General features: G+C 42.0%; 1 long non-coding RNA gene across 1 annotated transcript in view; it reads right to left on the reverse strand.

Moving 5' to 3' along the window:
* The window catches only part of LOC130357659 (uncharacterized), a 203,978-nt gene that overhangs the window by 39,248 nt on the left and 152,165 nt on the right, over positions 1-12,565 (reverse strand). The window contains exon 2 of the long non-coding RNA XR_008889213.1: positions 3,285-3,481. This is a non-coding gene — a long non-coding RNA (uncharacterized LOC130357659). The remainder of the gene's footprint in view (positions 1-3,284; positions 3,482-12,565) is intronic.

Here is a 12,565-nt window from a genome sequence, read left to right on the forward strand (position 1 = left end):
AGATTTCTCTCCTTTTACCCCTTGTAAAAATTTAAAAACTGGGTCTACAAGAAATTTGCTGCTATTCCTGTGAAACACCTAAAGGGTTAACAAACCTTTTGAATGTCATTTTGAATACTTTGAGGGGGGCAGTTTTTATAATGGGGTCATTTGTGGGGCATTTCGAATATGAAGGCCCTTCAAATCCACTTCAAAACAGAACTGGTCCCTGAAAAATTTTGATTTTGAAAATTTTGTGAAAAATTGGAAAATTGCTGCTGAACTTTGAAGCCCTCTGATGTCTTCCAAAAGTAAAAACATGTCAATGTTATTATGCAATCATAAAGTAGACATGTTGTATATGTGAATCAATATATAATTTATTTGGAATATCCATTTTCCTTATAAGCAGAGAGCTTCAAAGTAAAAAAAAAATGCAAAATTTTCAATTTTTTCATCAAATTTTGGAATTTTTCACCAAGAAATGATGCAAGTATTGACAAAATTTTACAACTAACATAAAGTAGAATATGTCACAAAAAAACAATCTCGAAATCAGAATGAAATGTAAAAGCATCCCAGAGTTATTAATGCTTAAAGTGAAAGTGGTCAGATGCTCAAAAAATGTCCGGGTCCTACAGTGAAAATTGGCTGGGTCCTTAAGGGGTTAAGGACCAGGCCAATTTCATTTTTGCGGTTTCGTTTTTTCCTTCTCGCCTTCTAAAATCCATAACTCCTTTATATTTCCATTTACAGACCCATATAAGGGCTTGTTTTTTGCGTGACCAATTTTAGTCTGTAATGAAACCTCTCATTTTACCATAAAATGTACGACGAACCCCCCAAAAAAAAAATTTAGGTAGGAAATTTAAATGAAAACCACAAATTTGCGCATTTTGGAGGGTTTTGTTTTTACACTATACACTTTACGGTAAAAATGACATGTGTTCTTTATTCTGTGGGTCAATATGATTAAAATGATACCCATGGCTAGATACTTTTATATTTTTGTACCGCTTAAAAAAAATCTAAAACTTTTTGTACAAAATCAATAATCTAAAATTGCCCTATTTTGACCACCTATAACTTTTTCATTTTTGCACATATAGGGCAGTATGAGGGCTCATTTTTTGCGCTGTCATCTATACTTTTTATTGATTCCACATTTGCATATATAAAACTTTTAGATCATTATTAACAATTTTTTTTAATAAAATGTGACAAAAAAGCAGCATTTTTGGACTTTTTAAATTTTTTTACGTTTACGCCATTCACCGTAAAGGATAATGTACATTATATTTTGATAGTACGGACATTTACGCACGTGGCGATACCAAATATGTTTATTAAAAAAATGTACGCTTTTTGGGGGTAAAATGGGAAAAACTGACAATTTTCATTTTTTGGGGGGAGGGGATTTTTTTACTTTTTATTTTTACATTTTTCAACTTTTATTTTACACTTCTTATGTCCCCATAGGGGACTACCTATAGCAATCCTTTGATTGCTAATACTGTTCAGTGGTATGTATAGGACACAGCACTGATCAGTATTAACGGTCATCTTCTGCTCTGGTCTGCACGATCGCAGACCAGAGCAGAAGACTCCGGGAGACGGCTGGAGCCAGGTGAGGGGACCTCGGCTGCCATGCTGGATGATCGGATCGCCGCGGCAGCACTGCGGGCGATCTGATCATCTATTCAAAGTACCGCCGCAGATGCCGTGATCTGTATTGATCAGGCATCTGAGGGATTAATGGCGGACATCTGCGCGATCGCGGATGTTGGCCATTATGGGCGGGTCGCCGGCTGCTACTAGCAGCTGGAACCTGCCGTGTATGACGCGAACACGGCTCCGATGCTCGCGGTCATACACAGGACGTAAATGTAAGTCCTGGTGCGGGAAGTCCCGCCAAAGCAGGACGAACATTAACGTCCGTGGTCGTTAAGGGGTTAAAAAAAGAAAAACTACCACAAGGACATAGTTTTAAATAAGAGGCAAAGGTTTATGCAGTAATATCAGGGAGTATCACTTTACTGAGAGAGTAGTGGATGCATGGAATAGCCTTCCTGCAGAAGTGGTCGCTGCTAACACAGTAAAGTAGTTTAAACATGTATGGGATAGGCATAAGGCTATCCTTCATATAAGATAGGGCCAGGGACTGTTCATAGTATTCAGAATATTGGGCAGACTAGATGGGCCAAATGGTTCTTATCTGCCGACACATTCTGTGTTTCTATGTCTGTGTTTCTATTACTAAAATTACTGCTAAAGCTATGTCAGAGGCTTTTATAGTGGTTTTGACATCACCTTTATACATCACCTCCTGATCAGCTAGAGAGTTGCTTGCTAGTTATTATGAGCTACCCTGAGTTCTTCTCCTTTCTGCCATGTGTTATTTTAGCTGGTTCAGCAAAACTGTACCATTTGAAGTTCACGTTTGTGCCGAATGAAACTTTTAGCAAAATTCTGACTGAACCAGCATTCTACAGGTTTGGTTCACTAACAATAATAATCTCTAATTAGGATATATAATGGTCATAGAGGTACACTTCCACATTTGGAATCTCCTGCTTTTAGGTAGATTGGAGAGCTGACAACTCAAATAGTATTAAAGGGGTATTCCGCCCCTAGTAATTTTATCCCCTATCTAAAGGATAGGGGATAAGATGTCAGATCGCCGCGGTGCCGCTGCTGGGGACCCTCGAGTTTGCTCTGCACGTAATCATGGGCGGTACAGGGGCCGGAGCATCGTTACGTCATGGCTCCGCCCCTCGTGATGTCATGGCCCGCCCCTTTCAATACAAGTCTATGGGAGGGGGCGTGGCGGTCGTCACGCCCCCTCTCATAGACTTGCATTAAGGGGATGGGCTGTGATGTCACGAGGGGCAGAGCCATGACGTCACGCTGCTCCGTCCCCCGTATCGCCCGTCATTACGCACAGAGCGAACTCGCTCCGTGCTGTAATGATAGCGCGGTGCCGCAGTGGGGATCCCGGGAGTCCCCAGCAGCGAGACTGCGGCGATCTGACATTTTATCCCCTATCCTTTGGATAGGGGATAAAATGTCTAGGGGCGGAATACCCCTTTAAGTTTGGAGAACCTGGCTGTCCATGGTGAGCCATTCATTTGGATGCCTAGCATATAATTCTACTGTTTTCATGAAGAAGATAATATATGACCAACTCACTTTTGGGCCAGCTTCAATTCTAAAATCTGAAATTCAGCTTTACAAACAGTTTGAATGAAATTGCAGTATTTACAGTGACATCAAATATAAGATGAAAGAGTTAATGGTAATCATACCTTGTCTGGCTGACTGCCAAAAGTCCACTGTGTCCAGGTCCACATAATGTCTTGTTACAATCTAGTTTCATAGGTCAACCTGGAGAAATATGTTTGGCACAATTCCAGAGTGATGTAATGCCATGCAGAAAATTTTCAGCTTACTCAATCAAACTTCTGGATTGCATATCACTAGGCTCATGTATCTGTACTATGACCTGTTAGATGTAGAAGAGAGAGACATTAAACATTGTTAAATGCAAAGTAAACCAATAAACATTCCAATAAGGCTTCATACCTTCTGCTTAATCTTTTCAGTGAGAACAGTAATTCCCAAAATGATACCAGCAACATTGTGTCATGTTTTTGTGGTGTAGCCATGCAATACCACATCAGATTGTGGTAAAACTAGTTTTGATGCAGTATCGATAAGGATTATTGCCCTTTTCAAACCCATCATCACCCAGCATCAGTTAGGAATATGATCTTGTGTGATGCACTGGTTCCAATTTGTAACATGGCATTTAAAATTTAAAGTGAACTCTGATGTTGGTCTGGCAGCAGAATACGTGTTTAAATCTGACGGCAACTTTGTAGTCCGAGACTTGTCCATTGCTAAATCGAGCATTATATAGTTTGCCAGAAGACCAATTTAAAGGGGTACTCCGCCACTAGACATCTTATCCCCTATCATAAAAATAGGGAAGAAGTGTGATCGCGGTGACCGATAGACATGAATGGAGAGGGCGTGGCGTGACATCACGAGAGGGCATGGTGTGATGTCACGACCCCCGTCGCAATAACACAGCGTTCTAAACACACTGTTTAGAACACCGGATGCTGCAATGAGATCACAAGGTCCCAGCGGCGGATCCCCCTCGATCAGACATCTTATCTCCTATCCTTTTTTTTTTTATTTAGCTTTTTCTATTTAAAATGGTAAAAGGGAGGTGAATTTTTTTGTGTTTTTTTTATATTTTTAACCTTTTAAGGACTCATTTTCACCTTAATAACTCAAAACTATTTTCGTTTTTTTTTGCACCTACAGATCCATAAGGGCTTGTTTTTTGCATCACCAATTGTACTTTGTTATGACATCACTCACTGTATAACATAAAGTTAAAAAAAAATTGTATATAATAAAGTAAAAAAAAACGCAATTTTTCAACTTTTGGGGGCTTCCGTTTCAGCGCAGTGCACTTTTCGTTAAAAATTACACATTCTCTTTATTCTGTAGGTCCATATGATTACAAGGATACCCAATTCATGTAGGTTTTATTTTATTCAACTACTTAAAAAATCCTACATACTTGCACCAAAATTAGTATTTATAAAATGATCATCTTCTGACCCCTATAACTTTTTATTTTTCTGCATACAAGACTATATAAGGGCTCATTTTTTGTGCCGTGGCCTGTAGGTCTGTAGGACTTTTTGATCGCCTTTTATTAATATTTTTATGGTATATGAAGTGACCAAAAATGCAAAATATTGGACTTTTGGACTGGTATTTTTTTTACGTGTACTCCATCGATTTAGCTAACTTTATATTTTAATGCTAGTAGGATAGAAATGTACGGGGGAGCACTCACGAAGTCCACTCACGGTTACGGTGCCAAGGATATCTTTATTCAGGTGCAAGTAAAACATCATTTACCTGGGTCAGGTGACGACAGGGGGAGTGGTCTGAAGAAGCGCCCTCTGAGCGGGCGTGAAAGCTGCTTACCCCTGTCACCGGAACCTGGCGTCCGGCTGATGTTTTCTTGCACCTGAATAAAGATATCCTTGGCACCGTAACCGTGAGTGGACTTCGTGATTGCTCCCCCGTACATTTCTATCCTACTAGCATTGTCTGAATTTACTCATATCTGCACAAGGGGTGGTAGCACCAATAGAAGGTGGACGGTGCACCGCACGGACTGGGACATTTCTCTTGTTCGCATTAGTGGGTTATACATACCTCATTACCAGCCTCAAAGGGAAGTGCCGATCGCTGTTGCTGCTGTTGCTATTTGTACTTGTCTTTCCTTTGGATCTGAGCACACCCTAATTATGGCTGAAGGCACCAGTCCGATAATGGAAACAGAGTCGGAAGGCTCAGAGAACGACTACCAGGAAAAAGCGGAGGGTGCATTTTCAGCTGGACGCCAGGATGCGGACAGTTTCTTTTCTACATGCAACTTGAAAGATGCTCTCCAAGTCATGAGCATAAAAAGCTTGGAGCGGAAAATTACATCTCTCCCAGAGAGAGAGACAAGACTGTTCTGGACCATTCAGTCCTTGAGGTCCTATGAAGCCTGCAACCGTGTGCCACGCGGTTTGCAGAATTATAAACAACCCTCACAATATCTGGAGGACGCAGAGTTTCTGCAAACATGGCACCAAATCCATCTGGACTATTCCATAAACATGAAGAAGGCTGTTATAACACAGAATGAGAAGGAATACTCATCTGTCACCGTGGATCTTATGAAGGCAAAGACTGAATTAAGAGTGAGACTGTTCGATCAACAATATCTCACCTTTAATAAAAAACTGGAGAAGTTGACCTTCCTTCAGGTGTCCCTTAAAGAAAGCAAGAAAAACAAATACCTCCGCGATAAGCTGGACTTCGACAACATCCAAGTGTTCTCTTTCGCCAAGTCGGTCAACAGACGTCCACCAAGAAGAAACAGAACAGAAGGAAAAGGTCCGACTATTGGACTACAGACTCTGAGTCTAGTGGCTCGGATGAGAAGGGGACATCTAACCCTAAAAAGGGAAATAAATCTGGTCCAAAAAGGCACAGACCTCAGGTCCCTCCCCTTTAGGAGGAAGACACGAAGAGGGGGGAGAAGAGGCAGTCGGAAAAGGACTGGGGGTGAAACGAAAAAGGGTGACATGGAAGAATTGAATGGACAGGGTAGCGATGCATACACACAGGACTTAAAAGTTATCAACCTGTCTAATTACAACCTGGACAATGCTACCATTTCTCTACTCTCCAAGGGGTTACATTTTTGTTTAGTGGAGGAGTTCGATCAGGTGGCCTTTGAGATCGACTTTTTCAAAGCTGTGAGAAAGGTCGGTCTCAAAAAGCTATTCTGCAACAATAAAAATACTGAGAAGCAAAGTGAGGGTGATGTGCCTGTTAGCATTGGAGCACTGGGGTTTAGTGTGTTTCGGGAGGCCTCTCAATCAGAAATTGATTGTCTACACACTCTCATTGATCTCCTATCTGAAGAAGATAGTGGTGATTCAGAGACCCTAGAAGTGCCCAAATTCACAGGAGGAAAAAGATCCACCTTCTGCCCTCAGATAATACCCGGGAGTGGCCTTGACCTATTCCAGAAAAAGGTGCTGGAAGAGGTTAAGGCCCTCTGCTACCCCCGAGACTCAGACAACATCTCTAGAGAGGAGAAAGATGCGTTGGAAAGGTTGAGAAAAGCAGACAACATAGTGGTAAAAAAAAATCTGACAAAGGGGGCAACATCGTCCTTATGGATAGAGGGGAATACTTGAAGGAGGCTTATAGGCAGCTCAGCATTACACTAAATTGCGGAGTAGTGGACTCTTGTCCAAAAAAGTTGCAGAGAGGTTGCTACCGGATACTCTTAGGGAAGCGGTGTGGTATTTCCTCCCCAAAGTCCACAAAACGTTGGAATCCCCCCTCGGGAGACCTATTGTCTCCGGGGTGGGGACTCTAACGGAACCCATCTCCCAGTACATAGACTGGCTACTCCACCCCCTGTTAAAGGAAAACCCAGCTCTTGTAAAAGACACTAAGGACTTCCTGCGGGCACTGGAGGACCTCCTGGTGCCAGATAATTGCATTCTAGTGTCAATCGATATCGAAAGCCTCTACACTAGTATCCCGCAGGAGAAAAGTGTGGAGGTCATTAGGGGTTTCCTCCAGTGTTCGGGGCGAAGCATTGGATGCATTAATTTTATTTGTGATTCCCTTAATTTTGTTTTGTCCTGCAATTTCTTTAAGTTCAATGGTGACTGGTTCACACAGACCAGTGGGGTCGCAATGGGGACCCCGGTGGCCTGTACTTTAGCCAATCTTTACGTGGCAGGCTTTGAACAGAAATAAGTTTTTTCCAGTAGGAATAAGTTCATAGGCCATATCGTACAGTACCACAGATTTGTCGACGATGTTTTCATCGTGTGGGCGGGTACGGAGTCCACCTTCATGGACTTTGTTTCCGCCCTGAACGATGAAAACGACATGAACCTTAGGTTCACTTGGAAAGTAGGGACTCCAATGTTGGAGTTCCTAGATGTGGAGGTTGGCGTCAAGGATGGTAAGTTGGTTACTAAGGGCTACCGCAAACCTACGGCATGCAAGTCCCTCCTGCACTTCGGAAGTTATCACCCCGAACATGTGAAGAAGGCTGTCCCTTACGGACAGTTCCTAAGACTTAGGAGAATCAATTCCGAGGAAAGGGACTTTGAGGTGCAGGCAGGAGAGTTGCATGCCAGGCTACTGGGGGTACCCCAAAAATATTTTGGACGTAGCCCTTAATAAGGCTAGGTCCAAAAATAGAGATGCCCTTTTAGGGAAAAAAACAAGCAGAGGTAGCTCAAGAGACAGATCTGATAGAGATAATCGGGACTGATTTTCTTTTGCCTTTACTTACAGCCCGCTAGCCCAAAAAATTAAAAAAGCCATTTACAACAACTGGAATTTATTGCAGAACGACCCGGACCTCCAGAGTTTCACTAAAAAAACCTCCTTTGATTACGTTTAAAAAATGCTAAAATCTAAGCAATGTCTTAGTCAGTAGCTCCCTAAAAAACCCGACCCCCAGTACGAACTGGTTAACGAAGGATATACTGAAAGGCAATTTTAAGTGTGGAGGGTGTAACTGGTGCAGCTTTTACTGTACAGACAAGTACATCAACATAGGAGGGGTGGATGTAGTGTGTAAAGATTTTTTCTGTTGCAGGACAAAAAACTTAGTTTACATGATCCAGTGTTGTTGCAACCGATTTTATATCGGTTGCACCACACGAGCAGTGAACGTACATTTTTGAGAGCAGTGAACTCGATCAGGACGGGGAAAGGTTCTCCCCGACTGATCGAGCATATACGTGAGGCCCATAATAGCGATGTTCGCACTATGCGTTTTTTCGCTATAGAGCGCGTTAACACGGCAGCAGGTCTGGACACTAGAAAGACACTGCTCCAGAAAGAAGGGCGGTGGATCCTCAGGACTAACGCCCAGGGTGGTCTTGGGCTTAATGATAGACTCGATATGAGTGTATATCTATGATAGTTGCACGCAGACTTTGTTATAACCTTATATCTTGTGATTTTGTAGTTTTGTACATTGATTTTAGTCCGCATACCGGTTTTGTGTGTTTTTAATAAAGTTTTTGTAAACACGCCCCCCTGTCGTCACGTGACCAGGACAGTTGTATTTACCTGGGTCAGGTGACGACAGGGGGAGTGGTCTGAAGAAGCGCCCTCTGAGCGGGTGTGAAAGCTGCTTACCCCTGTCACGGGAACCTGGCGTCCGGCTGATGTTTTACTTGCACCTGAATAAAGATATCCTTGGCACCGTAACCGTGAGTGGACTTCGTGAGTGCTCCCCCGTACATTTCTATCCTACTAGCATTGTCTGAATTTGCTCATATCTGCACAAGGGGTGGTAGCACCAATAGAAGGTGGACGGTGCACCGCACGGATGGGGACATTTCTCTTGTTCGCATTAGTGGGTTATACATACCTCATTACCAGCCTCAAAGGGAAGTGCCGATCGCTGTCGCTGCTGTTGCTACTTATATTTTAATGGTTCGGACATTTACGCACACGGCGTAATCGGAAAAGGGGGGGGGATTTAAACTTTTAATAGGGAAGGGGTTAATTAACTTTTATAAAAAAAAAATTTTTTGTCCCCATAGGGGGCTACAACATGCAATCTTCTCATTGCATATACTGATCAATGCTATGCAATAGCATAGCATTGATCAGTGTTCTCGGCGCTCTGCTGCTCTAGCCTGCCATGATACTTTTGGTTACATTTTAGACACCGCAATCAACTTTGAAAGGGTTAATGCCAGGCATCGGCCCAATCGTCCGTTCCCGGCATTAACCGTGGATCTTGGCTGCCCGTAGCAACCGGGACCCACCGGGTTTACCCTTTTCTCTGCTGGTGAGAACGGTTTAAACCCCGTTAGCAGAACCAGGGTGTACAGGTACGCCCCCTGAGTCCTCAAGGATTTGAGAATAGGTGCGTTTGTGTTTGCCCTGCATCCCCAAGGTGTTAAAAACATAATTTTTTTGTTTACATTTTTTAGTCCACCTAGAGGACTTGTGTAAGCAAACAGGTGGTTACTTTTATATTTCAATGCAATGCTTTTGTACTGCATTGAACTGTTGGCAATCAACAAGTGTAGCCTGCTTTTAGCAGGCTGTATTAACAGATGTTGTATGGCAGTCATGGAGGCCTTTAGCTGAAATAGTAACCGACTGGCACTACAATTACTTTGCAGGGGAGTCAGTTGAATCCTTGACAGGCATAACACCTGTCAAAAAAGATAACACAATTACTATTAATTGGTGCATCTAGACAGTTAAATGACCGCCATAGGACTGATATCCAAGTTTGTGAGTGACAGTGAGTGTCAGATGTTAAACAGCTGGCACCTGTCTTGCATATTTTCAACTTGACCCACGACGTACATGTCAATCATGGGTTGGGAATGAGTTCAAAACAGCGGAATCAAAAGATTTAAGCACAGAAAAATCAGTGATGCATAACATTTCACTATGTCCTTTTTATAAATCACACTTGACACTTAAGACACTTAGGTGCATTACATGATTTGTAATAAAAATTAGCTCTGCCAGATGACAGACGACCACCGCCTTCACACCCGCTTTATTCATGTCTATGGAAGGAGGCGTGACGGCTCGAAGACTGAAGCCCCAGGCGTCTATGTTCATGAACGCCGTAGCTCCAGATGGCGGGGGGTCGCCGCTGGGATCCCCGCGATCAGACATGTTATCCTCTATCCTTTGGATAGGGGCTAACATGTCTAGGGGTGGAGCACCCCTTTAAGTGAAAACCTTTTAGTGCAGATTTATTCACATGCACACACCTCTTTATAAATCTGGCAGATCAGTGGCTTCCCCTGCACCACACTTTGATATGTACAACAGCTACAAGCTACCGATTTATGCTTTTTTGCAGGTGTCAGTATTATTAACAGGAGCGGGAGGCTCTGCCCTTTTAGCACTAAGCCCAACTTTACAAAATAAAAAATAAAAATAGGCAAGGCAGCATGAAAATATAAAAAGTTTAAAATTCATGTGCAAAACAGGGGCTTTAATAAAACCCCTCCAACCCCCGCCCCCCCCCCCCCCGCCATTGCTGTTTTTTTATTTTTATTTTATTTTTTTTAACACTTCTGCAGGGTGAAATCCTACCTTTATATTTTTCATTCCTTTTAAATCCATTCCCAGCTTTGGGTTAAAAAACAACATAAAGAATTGCAATGCCAAACAAAAAATGCCACATGTGAAACAACCCTAATAGCGAGTACAGCACTGCCCTTTGTCACTGAGATTGGTCTTTCCCCTCCAAGTTCATTAAGGACACGGTATCTACAGCATGTTTCAGTTTGATCATTACTTAGCAAATATTCAGCAGTTACGCAACCACAGGAAAGTGACAGCAGCACGCAGGGCAGCACGTAACTCCATGATATGCTTATTGACCCATGAATTGATGCATACCTAAAGAATCCTATGCTCTTCACCTTTGATCATCTGATGGATCCCAAATGATAGAAAAAGGAAAATTCTGAATGGTTTTTACAATTTTTTCAGTATATAATAAACAAAAATGACAATTTTGAATTGCTGAGAAATTTATTTAGTCTACAGAATAATTTTCTAAGAATCTGCTCAAATGTTTCAGTCTTTACAAGATAATATACTAAAATTTAAGGATGGGTTCACACATCGAGGTAAATTTACACAGTGGATTAAAAATTCACCATAAAATCAGCATGTGTTACAGGTAGATTGCATTGTTGATTTTGGTGCAGAATTTAGTTCATGATTTCACTCATTGCATTGCAATTAAAGGGGTACTCCTGTAGAATTTTTTTTTTCAAATCAACTGGTGCCAGAAAGTTAAACAGATTTCAAAATTACTTTAATTTAAAAATCTTGATGCTTCAAGTACTTATTAGCTGCTGTATGCTCCAGAGGAAGTTGTGTAGTTCTTTCCAGTCTGACCATAGTGCTCTCTGCTGCCACCTCTGTCCATGTCAGAAACTGTCTACAGCAGGAGAGGTTTGCAATGGGGATTTGCTTCTATTCTGGACAGTTCCTGACACGGACAGAGGTGGCAGCAGAGAGCACTGTGGTCAGACTGGAAAGACCTACTCAACTTTCTCTGTAGTGTACAGTAGCCGATAAGTACTGGAAGGATTAAGATCTTTAAATCAAAGTAATTTAAAAATCTGTATAACTGGCTCCAGTTGATTTAAAAACATTTGTTTTCCACTGGAGTACCCCTTTAATTAAAGCCATGGTGAAAATCTATGGCGTTTACAAAGCAGGGCATGCAGATGTTTTTTTTTAAGCAGTGATTTGATGGGGTTGTATGTGTTTTACCATATGTGTCCAAAAAAATTAAAGTACAAAAATTATTTTGATAGGCTCTTAATTAAAGGGGTACTCTGCTGCTCAGTGTTTGGAACAAACTGTTCCAAACGCTGGAGCTGGCACTGGGAGCTTGTGATGTCATACCCCCGCCCCCTCCCATAGACTTTCATTGAGGAGGTGGGGCGTGACATCATGAGGGGGTGGGGCTATGACATCACGAGCTCTCGGCGCCGGCTCCAGCGTTCGGAACAGTTTGTTAAGGTGCAAAAGTGTCTGGTTATTTAGGACTGAAATACCATTACACAGTTAATATGCGTTACCCACAAAGAGTATAGGTGGAGTAGTTCCGAGTATGGGTATGTTCACACGACGGAATTTCTGTGTGGAATTCTGCAGAAGAATTTTGATGGAAATTCTGCAGTAATTTACTGCAAATTGATTTGAATGGGATTCTGAAGTCCCATTCAGATAGCAAAATTTCTGTGGTGGGCATTCCACTGTAGAAATTATGCTTTCCGTAAAAATATAAGACTAGTCTATATTTTGTGGAATTCTGCTGTGGAATCCCATTTAAGTCAATAGAGCTTGAATTTCAGCAGAATTTTGTATTTAGATAACACAGAATTCCATCAAAATTCCACTGCAATTTCGGCAGAATTCTGGCGGAATTCCAAAATTCCATTCAGTAAGCTTTACT

This window comes from Hyla sarda, chromosome 2, assembly GCF_029499605.1.
Source record: "Hyla sarda isolate aHylSar1 chromosome 2, aHylSar1.hap1, whole genome shotgun sequence".
Lineage (NCBI taxonomy): Eukaryota > Metazoa > Chordata > Amphibia > Anura > Hylidae > Hyla > Hyla sarda.